Raw genomic sequence first — 17716 nt, forward strand, 5'->3', positions numbered from 1 at the left:
AATTTTTTAATTTGATATACATAAAATAAGGTTGCGTCGCATAGGGTCAGCGGTAAAAAGTATCGAATTCCAATATTTTTAGACGAGCCAAAAATTCATCGATTATACATTTTATTAGTACATTGATTACAGAATCATTTGGTACCAAACAGACAGCAGCGTACAAATTTTTTACCTTGATATACATAAAATAAGGATGCGTCGCACAGTGTCCGCGTCAAAAAAGTATCGATTTCCAATATTTTAAGACGAGCCAAAAATTCATCGATTATTCATTTTATTAGTACATTGATTACAGAATCATTTGGTACCAAACAGACACCAGCGTACAAATTTTTTACCTTGATATACATAAAATAAGGATGCGTCGCACAGGGTCCGCGCCAAAAAAGTATCGATTTCCAATACTTTAAGACGAGCCAAAAATTCATGGATTATACATTTTAATGGTACATTGATTACAGAATCATTTGGTACCAAACAGACAGCAGCGTACAAATTTTTTAATAGGATAAACATGAAATAAGGATGCGTCGCACAGGGTCCGCGTCAAAAAAGTATCGATTTCCAATATTTTAAGACGAGCCAAAAATTCATCGATTATACATTTTATTAGAACATTGATTACAGAATCATTTGGTACCAAACAGACATCAGCGTACAAATTATTTAATTTGATATACATAAAATAATGTTGCGTCGCATAGGGTCAGCGGTAAAAAGTATCGATTTCCAATATTTTAAGTCGAGCCAAAAATTCATCGATGATACATTTTAATAGTACATTGATTACAGAATCATTTGGTACCAAACAGACAGCAGCGTACAAATTTTTTAATAGGATAAACATAAAATAAGGATGCGTCGCACAGGGTCCGCGTCAAAAAAGTATCGATTTCCAATATTTTAAGACGAGCCAAAAATTCATCGATTATACATTTTATTAGAACATTGATTACAGAATCATTTGGTACCAAACAGACATCAGCGTACAAATTTTTTAATTTGATATACATAAAATAATGTTGCGTCGCATCGGGTCAGCGGTAAAAAGTATCGATTTCCAATATTTTAAGTCGAGCCAAAAATTCATCGATTATACATTTTAATAGTACATTGATTACAGAATCATTTGGTACCAAACAGACACCAGCGTACAAATTTTTTAATTTGATATACATAAAATAAGGTTGCGTCGCATAGGGTCAGCGGTAAAAAGTATCGAATTCCAATATTTTTAGACGAGCCAAAAATTCATCGATTATACATTTTATTAGTACATTGATTACAGAATCATTTGGTACCATACAGACACCAGCGTACAAATTTTTTAATTTGATATACATAAAATAAAGTTGCGTCGCATAGGGTCAGCGGTAATAATTATCGATTTCCAATATTTTAAGACGAGCCAAAAATTCATCGATTATACATTTTAATAGTACATTGATTACAGAATCATTTGGTACCAAACAGACAGCAGCGTACAAATTTTTTACCTTGATATACATAAAATAACTATGCGTCGCACAGGGTCCGCGCCAAAAAAGTATCGATTTCCAATACTTTAAGACGAGCCAAAAATTCATGGATTATACATTTTAATAGTACAATGATTACAGAATCATTTGGTATCAAACAGACAGCAGCGTACAAATTTTTTAATAGGATAAACATAAAATAAGGATGCGTCGCACAGGGTCCGCGTCAAAAAAGTATGGATTTCCAATATTTTAAGACGAGCCAAAAATTCATCGATTATACATTTTATTAGAACATTGATTACAGAATCATTTGGTACCAAACAGACATCAGCGTACAAATTTTTTAATTTGATATACATAAAATAATGTTGCGTCGCATAGGGTCAGCGGTATAAAGTATCGATTTCCAATATTTTAAGTCGAGCCAAAAATTCATCGATGATACATTTTAATAGTACATTGATTACAGAATCATTTGGTACCAAACAGACAGCAGCGTACAAATTTTTTAATAGAATAAACATAAAATAAGGATGCGTCGCACAGGGTCCGCGTCAAAAAAGTATCGATTTCCAATATTTTAAGACGAGCCAAAAATTCATCGATTATACATTTTATTAGAACATTGATTACAGAATCATTTGGTACCAAACAGACATCAGCGTACAAATTTTTTAATTTGATATACATAAAATAATGTTGCGTCGCATAGGGTTAGCGGTAAAAGGTATCGATTTCCAATATTTTAAGACGAGCCAAAAATTCATCGATTATACATTTTATTAGTACATTGATTACAAAATCATTTGGTACCAAACAGACAGCAGCGTACAAATTTTTTACCTTGATATACATAAAATAAGGATGCGTCGCACAGTGTCCGCGTCAAAAAAGTATCGATTTCCAATATTTTAAGACGAGCCAAAAATTCATCGATTATTCATTTTATTAGTACATTGATTACAGAATCATTTGGTACCAAACAGACACCAGCGTATAAATTTTCTAATTTGATATACATAAAATAAGGTTGCGTCGCATAGGGTCAGCGGTAAAAAGTATCGATTTCCAATATTTTAAGACGAGCCAAAAATTCATCGATTATACATTTTAACAGTACATTGATTACAGAATCATTTGGTACCAAACAGACAGCAGCGTACAAATTTTTTAATATGATAAACATAAAATAAGGATACGTCGCACAGGGTCCGCGTCTAAAAAGTATCGATTTCCAATATTTTAAGACGAGCCAAAAATTCATCGATTATACATTTTATTAGTACATTAATTACAGAATCATTTGGTACCAAACAGACACCAGCGTACAAATTTTTTAATTTGATATACATAAAATAAGGATACGTCGCACAGGGTCAGCGGTAAAAAGTATCGATTTCCAATATTTTAAGACGAGCCAAAAATTCATCGATTATACATTTTAACAGTACATTGATTACAGAATCATTTGGTACCAAACAGACAGCAGCGTACAAATTTTTTAATATGATAAACATAAAATAAGGATACGTCGCACAGGGTCAGCGGTAAAAAGTATCGATTTCCAATATTTTTAGACGAGCCAAAAATTCAACGATTATACATTTTATTAGTACATTGATTACAGAATCATTTGGTACCAAACAGACACCAGCGTACAAATTTTTTAATTTGATATACATAAAATAAAGTTGCGTCGCATAGGGTCAGCGGTAATAATTATCGATTTCCAATATTTTAAGACGAGCCAAAAATTCATCGATTATACATTTTAATAGTACATTGATTACAGAATCATTTGGTACCAAACAGACAGCAGCGTACAAACTTTTTAATTTGATATACATATAATAAGGATGCGTCGCATAGGGTCAGCGGTAAAAAGTATCGATTTCCAATATTTTAAGACGAGCCAAAAATTCATCGATTATACTTTTTAATAGTACATTGATTACAGAATCATTTGGTACCAAACAGACAGCAGCGTACAAATTTTTTACCTTGATATACATAAAATAAGGATGCGTCGCACAGGGTCCGCGCCAAAAAAGTATCGATTTCCAATACTTTAAGACGAGCCAAAAATTCATGGATTATACATTTTAATAGTACATTGATTACAGAATCATTTGGTATCAAACAGACAGCAGCGTACAAATTTTTTAATAGGATAAACATAAAATAAGGATGCGTCGCACAGGGTCCGCGTCAAAAAAGTATCGATTTCCAATATTTTAAGACGAGCCAAAAATTCATCGATTATACATTTTATTAGAACATTGATTACAGAATCATTTGGTACCAAACAGACAGCAGCGTACAAATTTTTTACCTTGATATACATAAAATAAGGATGCGTCGCACAGTGTCCGCGTCAAAAAAGTATCGATTTCCAATATTTTAAGACGAGCCAAAAATTCATCGATTATACATTTTATTAGAACATTGATTACAGAATCATTTGGTATCAAACAGACAGCAGCGTACAAATTTTTTAATAGGATAAACATAAAATAAGGATGCGTCGCACAGGGTCCGCGTCAAAAAATTATCGATTTCCAATATTTTAAGACGAGCCAAAAATTCATCGATTATACATTTTATTAGAACATTGATTACAGAATCATTTGGTACCAAACAGACAGCAGCGTACAAATTTTTTACCTTGATATACATAAAATAAGGATGCGTCGCACAGTGTCCGCGTCAAAAAAGTATCGATTTCCAATATTTTAAGACGAGCCAAAAATTCATCGATACATTTTATTAGAACATTGATTACAGAATCATTTGGTATTAAACAGACAGCAGCGTACAAATTTTTTAATAGGATAAACATAAAATAAGGATGCGTCGCACAGGGTCCGCGTCAAAAAAGTATCGATTTCCAATATTTTAAGACGAGCCAAAAATTCATCGATTATACATTTTATTAGAACATTGATTACAGAATCATTTGGTACCAAACAGACATCAGCGTACAAATTTTTTAATTTGATATACATAAAATAATGTTGCGTCGCATAGGGTCAGCGGTAAAAAGTATCGATTTCCAATATTTTAAGTCGAGCCAAAAATTCATCGATTATACATTTTAATAGTACATTGATTACAGAATCATTTGGTACCAAACAGACACCAGCGTACAAATTTTTTAATTTGATATACATAAAATAAAGTTGCGTCGCATAGGGTCAGCGGTAATAATTATCGATTTCCAATATTTTAAGACGAGCCAAAAATTCATCGATTATACATTTTAATAGTACATTGATTACAGAATCATTTGGTACCAAACAGACAGCAGCGTACAAATTTTTTACCTTGATATACATAAAATAACTATGCGTCGCACAGGGTCCGCGCCAAAAAAGTATCGATTTCCAATACTTTAAGACGAGCCAAAAATTCATGGATTATACATTTTAATAGTACAATGATTACAGAATCATTTGGTATCAAACAGACAGCAGCGTACAAATTTTTTAATAGGATAAACATAAAATAAGGATGCGTCGCACAGGGTCCGCGTCAAAAAAGTATCGATTTCCAATATTTTAAGACGAGCCAAAAATTCATCGATTATACATTTTATTAGAACATTGATTACAGAATCATTTGGTACCAAACAGACAGCAGCGTACAAATTTTTTACCTTGATATACATAAAATAAGGATGCGTCGCACAGTGTCCGCGTCAAAAAAGTATCGATTTCCAATATTTTAAGACGAGCCAAAAATTCATCGATTATACATTTTATTAGAACATTGATTACAGAATCATTTGGTATCAAACAGACAGCAGCGTACAAATTTTTTAATAGGATAAACATAAAATAAGGATGCGTCGCACAGGGTCCGCGTCAAAAAATTATCGATTTCCAATATTTTAAGACGAGCCAAAAATTCATCGATTATACATTTTATTAGAACATTGATTACAGAATCATTTGGTACCAAACAGGCAGCGTACAAATTTTTTACCTTGATATACATAAAATAAGGATGCGTCGCACAGTGTCCGCGTCAAAAAAGTATCGATTTCCAATATTTTAAGACGAGCCAAAAATTCATGGATTATACATTTTAATAGTACATTGATTACAGAATCATTTGGTATCAAACAGACAGCAGCGTACAAATTTTTTAATAGGATAAACATAAAATAAAGATGCGTCGCACAGGGTCCGCGTCAAAAAAGTATCGATTTCCAATATTTTAAGACGAGCCAAAAATTCATCGATTATACATTTTATTAGTACATTGATTACAGAATCATTTGGTACCAAACAGACATCAGCGTACAAATTTTTTAATTTGATATACATAAAATAATGTTGCGTCGCATAGGGTCAGCGGTAAAAAGTATCGATTTCCAATATTTTAAGTCGAGCCAAAAATTCATCGATTATACATTTTAATAGTACATTGATTACAGAATCATTTGGTACCAAACAGACAGCAGCGTACAAACTTTTTAATTTGATATACATAAAATAAGGATGCGTCGCATAGGGTCAGCGGTAAAAAGTATCGATTTCCAATATTTTAAGACGAGCCAAAAATTCATCGATTATACTTTTTAATAGTACATTGATTACAGAATCATTTGGTACCAAACAGACAGCAGCGTACAAATTTTTTACCTTGATATACATAAAATAAGGATGCGTCGCACAGGGTCCGCGCCAAAAAAGTATCGATTTCCAATACTTTAAGACGAGCCAAAAATTCATGGATTATACATTTTAATAGTACATTGATTACAGAATCATTTGGTATCAAACAGACAGCAGCGTACAAATTTTTTAATAGGATAAACATAAAATAAGGATGCGTCGCACAGGGTCCGCGTCAAAAAAGTATCGATTTCCAATATTTTAAGACGAGCCAAAAATTCATCGATTATACATTTTATTAGAACATTGATTACAGAATCATTTGGTACCAAACAGACAGCAGCGTACAAATTTTTTACCTTGATATACATAAAATAAGGATGCGTCGCACAGTGTCCGCGTCAAAAAAGTATCGATTTCCAATATTTTAAGACGAGCCAAAAATTCATCGATTATACATTTTATTAGAACATTGATTACAGAATCATTTGGTATCAAACAGACAGCAGCGTACAAATTTTTTAATAGGATAAACATAAAATAAGGATGCGTCGCACAGGGTCCGCGTCAAAAAATTATCGATTTCCAATATTTTAAGACGAGCCAAAAATTCATCGATTATACATTTTATTAGAACATTGATTACAGAATCATTTGGTACCAAACAGACAGCAGCGTACAAATTTTTTACCTTGATATACATAAAATAAGGATGCGTCGCACAGTGTCCGCGTCAAAAAAGTATCGATTTCCAATATTTTAAGACGAGCCAAAAATTCATCGATTATACATTTTATTAGAACATTGATTACAGAATCATTTGGTATTAAACAGACAGCAGCGTACAAATTTTTTAATAGGATAAACATAAAATAAGGATGCGTCGCACAGGGTCCGCGTCAAAAAAGTATCGATTTCCAATATTTTAAGACGAGCCAAAAATTCATCGATTATACATTTTATTAGAACATTGATTACAGAATCATTTGGTACCAAACAGACATCAGCGTACAAATTTTTTAATTTGATATACATAAAATAATGTTGCGTCGCATAGGGTCAGCGGTAAAAAGTATCGATTTCCAATATTTTAAGTCGAGCCAAAAATTCATCGATTATACATTTTAATAGTACATTGATTACAGAATCATTTGGTACCAAACAGACAGCAGCGTACAAACTTTTTAATTTGATATACATAAAATAAGGATGCGTCGCATAGGGTCAGCGGTAAAAAGTATCGATTTCCAATATTTTAAGACGAGCCAAAAATTCATCGATTATACTTTTTAATAGTACATTGATTACAGAATCATTTGGTACCAAACAGACAGCAGCGTACAAATTTTTTACCTTGATATACATAAAATAAGGATGCGTCGCACAGGGTCCGCGCCAAAAAAGTATCGATTTCCAATACTTTAAGACGAGCCAAAAATTCATGGATTATACATTTTAATAGTATATTGATTACAGAATCATTTGGTATCAAACAGACAGCAGCGTACAAATTTTTTAATAGGATAAACATAAAATAAAGATGCGTCGCACAGGGTCCGCGTCAAAAAAGTATCGATTTCCAATATTTTAAGACGAGCCAAAAATTCATCGATTATACATTTTATTAGTACATTGATTACAGAATCATTTGGTACCAAACAGACATCAGCGTACAAATTTTTTAATTTGATATACATAAAATAATGTTGCGTCGCATAGGGTCAGCGGTAAAAAGTATCGATTTCCAATATTTTAAGTCGAGCCAAAAATTCATCGATTATACTTTTTAATAGTACATTGATTACAGAATCATTTGGTACCAAACAGACACCAGCGTACAAATTTTTTAATTTGATATACATAAAATAAGGTTGCGTCGCATAGGGTCAGCGGTAAAAAGTATCGAATTCCAATATTTTTAGACGAGCCAAAAATTCATCGATTATACATTTTATTAGTACATTGATTACAGAATCATTTGGTACCAAACAGACACCAGCGTACAAATTTTTTAATTTGATATACATAAAATAAAGTTGCGTCGCATAGGGTCAGCGGTAATAATTATCGATTTCCAATATTTTAAGACGAGCCAAAAATTCATCGATTATACATTTTAATAGTACATTGATTACAGAATCATTTGGTACCAAACAGACAGCAGCGTACAAATTTTTTACCTTGATATACATAAAATAACTATGCGTCGCACAGGGTCCGCGCCAAAAAAGTATCGATTTCCAATACTTTAAGACGAGCCAAAAATTCATGGATTATACATTTTAATAGTACAATGATTACAGAATCATTTGGTATCAAACAGACAGCAGCGTACAAATTTTTTAATAGGATAAACATAAAATAAGGATGCGTCGCACAGGGTCCGCGTCAAAAAAGTATCGATTTCCAATATTTTAAGACGAGCCAAAAATTCATCGATTATACATTTTATTAGAACATTGATTACAGAATCATTTGGTACCAAACAGACAGCAGCGTACAAATTTTTTACCTTGATATACATAAAATAAGGATGCGTCGCACAGTGTCCGCGTCAAAAAAGTATCGATTTCCAATATTTTAAGACGAGCCAAAAATTCATCGATTATACATTTTATTAGAACATTGATTACAGAATCATTTGGTATCAAACAGACAGCAGCGTACAAATTTTTTAATAGGATAAACATATAATAAGGATGCGTCGCACAGGGTCCGCGTCAAAAAATTATCGATTTCCAATATTTTAAGACGAGCCAAAAATTCATCGATTATACATTTTATTAGAACATTGATTACAGAATCATTTGGTACCAAACAGACAGCAGCGTACAAATTTTTTACCTTGATATACATAAAATAAGGATGCGTCGCACAGTGTCCGCGTCAAAAAAGTATCGATTTCCAATATTTTAAGACGAGCCAAAAATTCATCGATTATACATTTTATTAGAACATTGATTACAGAATCATTTGGTATTAAACAGACAGCAGCGTACAAATTTTTTAATAGGATAAACATAAAATAAGGATGCGTCGCACAGGGTCCGCGTCAAAAAAGTATCGATTTCCAATATTTTAAGACGAGCCAAAAATTCATCGATTATACATTTTATTAGAACATTGATTACAGAATCATTTGGTACCAAACAGACATCAGCGTACAAATTTTTTAATTTGATATACATAAAATAATGTTGCGTCGCGTAGGGTCAGCGGTAAAAAGTATCGATTTCCAATATTTTAAGTCGAGCCAAAAATTCATCGATTATACATTTTAATAGTACATTGATTACAGAATCATTTGGTACCAAACAGACAGCAGCGTACAAACTTTTTAATTTGATATACATAAAATAAGGATGCGTCGCATAGGGTCAGCGGTAAAAAGTATCGATTTCCAATATTTTAAGACGAGCCAAAAATTCATCGATTATACTTTTTAATAGTACATTGATTACAGAATCATTTGGTACCAAACAGACAGCAGCGTACAAATTTTTTACCTTGATATACATAAAATAAGGATGCGTCGCACAGGGTCCGCGCCAAAAAAGTATCGATTTCCAATACTTTAAGACGAGCCAAAAATTCATGGATTATACATTTTAATAGTACATTGATTACAGAATCATTTGGTATCAAACAGACAGCAGCGTACAAATTTTTTAATAGGATAAACATAAAATAAAGATGCGTCGCACAGGGTCCGCGTCAAAAAAGTATCGATTTCCAATATTTTAAGACGAGCCAAAAATTCATCGATTATACATTTTATTAGTACATTGATTACAGAATCATTTGGTACCAAACAGACATCAGCGTACAAATTTTTTAATAGGATAAACATAAAATAAGGATGCGTCGCACAGGGTCCGCGTCAAAAAAGTATCGATTCTAATATTTTAAGACGATCCTAAAATTCATCGATTATACAATTTAAAAGTATATTCATTATAGAATATTTTGGTACCACGTAGACACCAGCGTACAAATTTTTTAATATGATATACATAAAATAAGAATGCGTCGCATAGGGTTAGCGGCAAATAAGTATCAATTTCTAATATTTTAAAACGAGCCAAAAATTCATCGATTATACTTTTTAATAGTACATTGATTACAGAATCATTTGGTACCAAACAGACAGCAGCGTACAAATTTTTTACCTTGATATACATAAAATAAGGATGCGTCGCACAGGGTCCGCGCCAAAAAAGTATCGATTTCCAATACTTTAAGACGAGCCAAAAATTCATGGATTATACATTTTAATAGTATATTGATTACAGAATCATTTGGTATCAAACAGACAGCAGCGTACAAATTTTTTAATAGGATAAACATAAAATAAAGATGCGTCGCACAGGGTCCGCGTCAAAAAAGTATCGATTTCCAATATTTTAAGACGAGCCAAAAATTCATCGATTATACATTTTATTAGTACATTGATTACAGAATCATTTGGTACCAAACAGACATCAGCGTACAAATTTTTTAATTTGATATACATAAAATAATGTTGCGTCGCATAGGGTCAGCGGTAAAAAGTATCGATTTCCAATATTTTAAGTCGAGCCAAAAATTCATCGATTATACTTTTTAATAGTACATTGATTACAGAATCATTTGGTACCAAACAGACACCAGCGTACAAATTTTTTAATTTGATATACATAAAATAAGGTTGCGTCGCATAGGGTCAGCGGTAAAAAGTATCGAATTCCAATATTTTTAGACGAGCCAAAAATTCATCGATTATACATTTTATTAGTACATTGATTACAGAATCATTTGGTACCAAACAGACACCAGCGTACAAATTTTTTAATTTGATATACATAAAATAAAGTTGCGTCGCATAGGGTCAGCGGTAATAATTATCGATTTCCAATATTTTAAGACGAGCCAAAAATTCATCGATTATACATTTTAATAGTACATTGATTACAGAATCATTTGGTACCAAACAGACAGCAGCGTACAAATTTTTTACCTTGATATACATAAAATAACTATGCGTCGCACAGGGTCCGCGCCAAAAAAGTATCGATTTCCAATACTTTAAGACGAGCCAAAAATTCATGGATTATACATTTTAATAGTACAATGATTACAGAATCATTTGGTATCAAACAGACAGCAGCGTACAAATTTTTTAATAGGATAAACATAAAATAAGGATGCGTCGCACAGGGTCCGCGTCAAAAAAGTATCGATTTCCAATATTTTAAGACGAGCCAAAAATTCATCGATTATACATTTTATTAGAACATTGATTACAGAATCATTTGGTACCAAACAGACAGCAGCGTACAAATTTTTTACCTTGATATACATAAAATAAGGATGCGTCGCACAGTGTCCGCGTCAAAAAAGTATCGATTTCCAATATTTTAAGACGAGCCAAAAATTCATCGATTATACATTTTATTAGAACATTGATTACAGAATCATTTGGTATCAAACAGACAGCAGCGTACAAATTTTTTAATAGGATAAACATATAATAAGGATGCGTCGCACAGGGTCCGCGTCAAAAAATTATCGATTTCCAATATTTTAAGACGAGCCAAAAATTCATCGATTATACATTTTATTAGAACATTGATTACAGAATCATTTGGTACCAAACAGACAGCAGCGTACAAATTTTTTACCTTGATATACATAAAATAAGGATGCGTCGCACAGTGTCCGCGTCAAAAAAGTATCGATTTCCAATATTTTAAGACGAGCCAAAAATTCATCGATTATACATTTTATTAGAACATTGATTACAGAATCATTTGGTATTAAACAGACAGCAGCGTACAAATTTTTTAATAGGATAAACATAAAATAAGGATGCGTCGCACAGGGTCCGCGTCAAAAAAGTATCGATTTCCAATATTTTAAGACGAGCCAAAAATTCATCGATTATACATTTTATTAGAACATTGATTACAGAATCATTTGGTACCAAACAGACATCAGCGTACAAATTTTTTAATTTGATATACATAAAATAATGTTGCGTCGCGTAGGGTCAGCGGTAAAAAGTATCGATTTCCAATATTTTAAGTCGAGCCAAAAATTCATCGATTATACATTTTAATAGTACATTGATTACAGAATCATTTGGTACCAAACAGACAGCAGCGTACAAACTTTTTAATTTGATATACATAAAATAAGGATGCGTCGCATAGGGTCAGCGGTAAAAAGTATCGATTTCCAATATTTTAAGACGAGCCAAAAATTCATCGATTATACTTTTTAATAGTACATTGATTACAGAATCATTTGGTACCAAACAGACAGCAGCGTACAAATTTTTTACCTTGATATACATAAAATAAGGATGCGTCGCACAGGGTCCGCGCCAAAAAAGTATCGATTTCCAATACTTTAAGACGAGCCAAAAATTCATGGATTATACATTTTAATAGTACATTGATTACAGAATCATTTGGTATCAAACAGACAGCAGCGTACAAATTTTTTAATAGGATAAACATAAAATAAAGATGCGTCGCACAGGGTCCGCGTCAAAAAAGTATCGATTTCCAATATTTTAAGACGAGCCAAAAATTCATCGATTATACATTTTATTAGTACATTGATTACAGAATCATTTGGTACCAAACAGACATCAGCGTACAAATTTTTTAATAGGATAAACATAAAATAAGGATGCGTCGCACAGGGTCCGCGTCAAAAAAGTATCGATTCTAATATTTTAAGACGATCCTAAAATTCATCGATTATACAATTTAAAAGTATATTCATTATAGAATATTTTGGTACCACGTAGACACCAGCGTACAAATTTTTTAATATGATATACATAAAATAAGAATGCGTCGCATAGGGTTAGCGGCAAATAAGTATCAATTTCTAATATTTTAAAACGAGCCAAAAATTCATCGATTATACTTTTTAATAGTACATTGATTACAGAATCATTTGGTACCAAACAGACAGCAGCGTACAAATTTTTTACCTTGATATACATAAAATAAGGATGCGTCGCACAGGGTCCGCGCCAAAAAAGTATCGATTTCCAATACTTTAAGACGAGCCAAAAATTCATGGATTATACATTTTAATAGTATATTGATTACAGAATCATTTGGTATCAAACAGACAGCAGCGTACAAATTTTTTAATAGGATAAACATAAAATAAAGATGCGTCGCACAGGGTCCGCGTCAAAAAAGTATCGATTTCCAATATTTTAAGACGAGCCAAAAATTCATCGATTATACATTTTATTAGTACATTGATTACAGAATCATTTGGTACCAAACAGACATCAGCGTACAAATTTTTTAATTTGATATACATAAAATAATGTTGCGTCGCATAGGGTCAGCGGTAAAAAGTATCGATTTCCAATATTTTAAGTCGAGCCAAAAATTCATCGATTATACTTTTTAATAGTACATTGATTACAGAATCATTTGGTACCAAACAGACACCAGCGTACAAATTTTTTAATTTGATATACATAAAATAAGGTTGCGTCGCATAGGGTCAGCGGTAAAAAGTATCGAATTCCAATATTTTTAGACGAGCCAAAAATTCATCGATTATACATTTTATTAGTACATTGATTACAGAATCATTTGGTACCAAACAGACACCAGCGTACAAATTTTTTAATTTGATATACATAAAATAAAGTTGCGTCGCATAGGGTCAGCGGTAATAATTATCGATTTCCAATATTTTAAGACGAGCCAAAAATTCATCGATTATACATTTTAATAGTACATTGATTACAGAATCATTTGGTACCAAACAGACAGCAGCGTACAAATTTTTTACCTTGATATACATAAAATAACTATGCGTCGCACAGGGTCCGCGCCAAAAAAGTATCGATTTCCAATACTTTAAGACGAGCCAAAAATTCATGGATTATACATTTTAATAGTACAATGATTACAGAATCATTTGGTATCATACAGACAGCAGCGTACAAATTTTTTAATAGGATAAACATAAAATAAGGATGCGTCGCACAGGGTCCGCGTCAAAAAAGTATCGATTTCCAATATTTTAAGACGAGCCAAAAATTCATCGATTATACATTTTATTAGAACATTGATTACAGAATCATTTGGTACCAAACAGACAGCAGCGTACAAATTTTTTACCTTGATATACATAAAATAAGGATGCGTCGCACAGTGTCCGCGTCAAAAAAGTATCGATTTCCAATATTTTAAGACGAGCCAAAAATTCATCGATTATACATTTTATTAGAACATTGATTACAGAATCATTTGGTATCAAACAGACAGCAGCGTACAAATTTTTTAATAGGATAAACATATAATAAGGATGCGTCGCACAGGGTCCGCGTCAAAAAATTATCGATTTCCAATATTTTAAGACGAGCCAAAAATTCATCGATTATACATTTTATTAGAACATTGATTACAGAATCATTTGGTACCAAACAGACAGCAGCGTACAAATTTTTTACCTTGATATACATAAAATAAGGATGCGTCGCACAGTGTCCGCGTCAAAAAAGTATCGATTTCCAATATTTTAAGACGAGCCAAAAATTCATCGATTATACATTTTATTAGAACATTGATTACAGAATCATTTGGTATTAAACAGACAGCAGCGTACAAATTTTTTAATAGGATAAACATAAAATAAGGATGCGTCGCACAGGGTCCGCGTCAAAAAAGTATCGATTTCCAATATTTTAAGACGAGCCAAAAATTCATCGATTATACATTTTATTAGAACATTGATTACAGAATCATTTGGTACCAAACAGACATCAGCGTACAAATTTTTTAATTTGATATACATAAAATAATGTTGCGTCGCATAGGGTCAGCGGTAAAAAGTATCGATTTCCAATATTTTAAGTCGAGCCAAAAATTCATCGATTATACATTTTAATAGTACATTGATTACAGAATCATTTGGTACCAAACAGACAGCAGCGTACAAACTTTTTAATTTGATATACATAAAATAAGGATGCGTCGCATAGGGTCAGCGGTAAAAAGTATCGATTTCCAATATTTTAAGACGAGCCAAAAATTCATCGATTATACTTTTTAATAGTACATTGATTACAGAATCATTTGGTACCAAACAGACAGCAGCGTACAAATTTTTTACCTTGATATACATAAAATAAGGATGCGTCGCACAGGGTCCGCGCCAAAAAAGTATCGATTTCCAATACTTTAAGACGAGCCAAAAATTCATGGATTATACATTTTAATAGTACATTGATTACAGAATCATTTGGTATCAAACAGACAGCAGCGTACAAATTTTTTAATAGGATAAACATAAAATAAAGATGCGTCGCACAGGGTCCGCGTCAAAAAAGTATCGATTTCCAATATTTTAAGACGAGCCAAAAATTCATCGATTATACATTTTATTAGAACATTGATTACAGAATCATTTGGTACCAAACAGACAGCAGCGTACAAATTTTTTACCTTGATATACATAAAATAAGGATGCGTCGCACAGTGTCCGCGTCAAAAAAGTATCGATTTCCAATATTTTAAGACGAGCCAAAAATTCATCGATTATACATTTTATTAGAACATTGATTACAGAATCATTTGGTATCAAACAGACAGCAGCGTACAAATTTTTTAATAGGATAAACATATAATAAGGATGCGTCGCACAGGGTCCGCGTCAAAAAATTATCGATTTCCAATATTTTAAGACGAGCCAAAAATTCATCGATTATACATTTTATTAGAACATTGATTACAGAATCATTTGGTACCAAACAGACAGCAGCGTACAAATTTTTTACCTTGATATACATAAAATAAGGATGCGTCGCACAGTGTCCGCGTCAAAAAAGTATCGATTTCCAATATTTTAAGACGAGCCAAAAATTCATCGATTATACATTTTATTAGAACATTGATTACAGAATCATTTGGTATTAAACAGACAGCAGCGTACAAATTTTTTAATAGGATAAACATAAAATAAGGATGCGTCGCACAGGGTCCGCGTCAAAAAAGTATCGATTTCCAATATTTTAAGACGAGCCAAAAATTCATCGATTATACATTTTATTAGAACATTGATTACAGAATCATTTGGTACCAAACAGACATCAGCGTACAAATTTTTTAATTTGATATACATAAAATAATGTTGCGTCGCGTAGGGTCAGCGGTAAAAAGTATCGATTTCCAATATTTTAAGTCGAGCCAAAAATTCATCGATTATACATTTTAATAGTACATTGATTACAGAATCATTTGGTACCAAACAGACAGCAGCGTACAAACTTTTTAATTTGATATACATAAAATAAGGATGCGTCGCATAGGGTCAGCGGTAAAAAGTATCGATTTCCAATATTTTAAGACGAGCCAAAAATTCATCGATTATACTTTTTAATAGTACATTGATTACAGAATCATTTGGTACCAAACAGACAGCAGCGTACAAATTTTTTACCTTGATATACATAAAATAAGGATGCGTCGCACAGGGTCCGCGCCAAAAAAGTATCGATTTCCAATACTTTAAGACGAGCCAAAAATTCATGGATTATACATTTTAATAGTACATTGATTACAGAATCATTTGGTATCAAACAGACAGCAGCGTACAAATTTTTTAATAGGATAAACATAAAATAAAGATGCGTCGCACAGGGTCCGCGTCAAAAAAGTATCGATTTCCAATATTTTAAGACGAGCCAAAAATTCATCGATTATACATTTTATTAGTACATTGATTACAGAATCATTTGGTACCAAACAGACATCAGCGTACAAATTTTTTAATAGGATAAACATAAAATAAGGATGCGTCGCACAGGGTCCGCGTCAAAAAAGTATCGATTCTAATATTTTAAGACGATCCTAAAATTCATCGATTATACAATTTAAAAGTATATTCATTATAGAATATTTTGGTACCACGTAGACACCAGCGTACAAATTTTTTAATATGATATACATAAAATAAGAATGCGTCGCATAGGGTTAGCGGCAAATAAGTATCAATTTCTAATATTTTAAAACGAGCCAAAAATTCATCGATTATACTTTTTAATAGTACATTGATTACAGAATCATTTGGTACCAAACAGACAGCAGCGTACAAATTTTTTACCTTGATATACATAAAATAAGGATGCGTCGCACAGGGTCCGCGCCAAAAAAGTATCGATTTCCAATACTTTAAGACGAGCCAAAAATTCATGGATTATACATTTTAATAGTATATTGATTACAGAATCATTTGGTATCAAACAGACAGCAGCGTACAAATTTTTTAATAGGATAAACATAAAATAAAGATGCGTCGCACAGGGTCCGCGTCAAAAAAGTATCGATTTCCAATATTTTAAGACGAGCCAAAAATTCATCGATTATACATTTTATTAGTACATTGATTACAGAATCATTTGGTACCAAACAGACATCAGCGTACAAATTTTTTAATTTGATATACATAAAATAATGTTGCGTCGCATAGGGTCAGCGGTAAAAAGTATCGATTTCCAATATTTTAAGTCGAGCCAAAAATTCATCGATTATACTTTTTAATAGTACATTGATTACAGAATCATTTGGTACCAAACAGACACCAGCGTAC

Source organism: Prenolepis imparis, unplaced genomic scaffold (genome assembly GCF_030444845.1).
Source record: "Prenolepis imparis isolate NDT839.2.m4 unplaced genomic scaffold, iyPreImpa1.0 SCAF_7, whole genome shotgun sequence".
Lineage (NCBI taxonomy): Eukaryota > Metazoa > Arthropoda > Insecta > Hymenoptera > Formicidae > Prenolepis > Prenolepis imparis.